Source organism: Peromyscus eremicus, chromosome 1 (assembly GCF_949786415.1).
Source record: "Peromyscus eremicus chromosome 1, PerEre_H2_v1, whole genome shotgun sequence".
In the NCBI taxonomy this organism is placed as follows: domain Eukaryota; kingdom Metazoa; phylum Chordata; class Mammalia; order Rodentia; family Cricetidae; genus Peromyscus; species Peromyscus eremicus.
Window position 1 is genome coordinate 67,285,094 of NC_081416.1, and position 2,375 is coordinate 67,287,468.

The window sequence follows — 2,375 nt, forward strand, 5'->3', positions numbered from 1 at the left end:
AACATTCTTTACCTGTCAATGGCAGAGAATATAAGGGCGTTGGCTTGTCAAGTTTCAGAAATTCACAAGATCAAAGGGTGATTATTTAAAAATAACCACAATTTGGCTTCCTATCAAGAATTTATGTAGAAACAGAGTGACTTGATATCTGGTGTGTGCACCACCTGCCCAGATTGCAGGAGGTCCAGACCGGTAACAGCAAAGCAGATTGGGGACCAATGGGCACATCATAAAACAGACGTGAGAACTTATTGGACACCCCACATACTCTCATTTTGGACCCCACAAAGAGGAGGACACTAAACTTCCACAATCTGACTGCCTAGTGTGTGTTGTCAAAGGACCAGTAGGCAGAGAAATCCCAATTGTCCCCAGAGCTTCAGCTCAGCAGAGTCCCCAATGCCAGAGGTGGTACACTTGAACTTCTACCCAGCTGCCCTCCTGTTGAATTTGTTCATCTGGACCTGGTCCTGCCCTTTGCCTGTATGTTCTGTGCCTCACGTCCACAGTCCCATGCTTCGGCAGTTCAGTGAGACTCTGGGACCCCAAGGCTCAGCTCTGTGCTTCCAGCAGCTCTCCAGCTGGGTTTGTCAATATCTCATCCGACCACCTGCAGTGACTCTTAACACTGGTATTAACTCTCTGCCTCTGCCTCCAGTATGACTTCTGAACCCTGCAGATCCTTTAACCCTTTGTAGCCAGGCTTTCTGTAACTTACACACATACATATGGATGTTATTGCCGGGTGAGGTGTAATGTGTGATCTGTGAGTTAATATTTGTAGTTAAGATTGGGATAAAAGAACTCGTGTTTGCCAAAGGTCAGATATCAAAACAAATTGGGACACTTGCCAAGATGCAACCAATGGGAACTATGTAGCTTATGAACTGCTTGTTATTCAGTAAATTCCGACATTGTGGGAAGACACGTGTGTCAATGTTCCTGGCACAGTGTGCTCACAGGACTGGGGACTAAACCTAAGGCCTTGCATATGCTGTGTGTCAAATGCTCTACCCCAGCTACATTCCCGGTCTTGTGACTCACCTTTAATGCTCTTTGCATGCAGCATGAGACACATCTCATTTTCAGTGAGGATACTGTGGCCTTACTGCTTAGGTCCCTTCCCAAATCCATGTGTTCACAGTTGCCCATGTGATGGGGTTAAGAGGCTGGGCCAACAGGATGTGCTAAAGTCATGAAGACCAAGCTCTAGTGAATGAGATCATCAACCCCTCTCTCGAGGAGGATTCATCCAGCACCAGGGTGCCATCACCTCAGCAGAGGGCAGCCCTCAGCAGACTACAATGCTAGCACCTTGATCTTGGAGTCCTCTATCTCGAGAACTATGAAGAAAAAAAAATTCTTCTTTTACACATGACCCTGTCTCAAGCATTTTGTTACGGTGGCACAGATGAACTAAAGCAATGGCTACTCAGTTGGCGGAACACCATTTATTGAGAGGACTGCATTCCCTGCTGAATTACCAAGAGACCTTCCTTGTGCTGGACATGTAAACACAGGTGTGTAGTTCTGCTTCTTGACTCTGTTCAGGCAGTTCCTGCGCCAACACGACCCTCAAAATGCCATGTGAGGGTTTGAATCTACAGTATGTTAAAAGGACTTCTGTGAAATTAATCTTTTTCTCCGTAAGTGAAAGCTATCCAGCCTCCAATGTTTTCTTCTGGGGAAGATTTCAAAATGTGAATCCAATTTCTTTATTGTATGTAGGGTTGCTCGGATCTCAGTTCACTTTTGTCAGTTTTAATATTTTTTAAATTAAATTAGCATATTTCATAAGCCCACAAAATTTGTTGGCATGAGATTATTTATAATACCTTCTTATTATCACTTAAATGCATTTGGCATCTGCAGGGACATCTCTTTCAACTCTGATATTGAAAAATGAGGTTTTCTCTTTTTCTGACCTTCATTAATACATTTTATGAATCTTTTAAAAATCCAGCTCAGCTCTGTCAATGATCTCCACTTGTATTTGATCTCCATTTCATTGATTTATTTCCTAATCTCCTTCCTTCCCGCCTCACTTGGGCTCTGCCCACTGTTTTTTGTCCAGATCCTTAGGAAGAACGCTCTCTGCTTGGTCTTCCATCTTTTCCTTTTCTGCCATGTGAATTTACAGCTGCACATTTTCCACTCAGTAGTTTCAGCTTCGTCCCTTCCACTTTCAATCTGTTGTGTTTCGGGTGTAATTAAGTTAAAAATATTCTTAATTATCCTGATAACTTAGCCATGATCACTGGGTATCCAAGAAGGCCACTACTGAATTTCTAATTCTGGAAGCTTCTGTGGCTGTTTCCATGGTGAGTGTTTGGTCAGCTTCTTTTGTGGTAATAATTCCTCTAGAATCTGTGAAA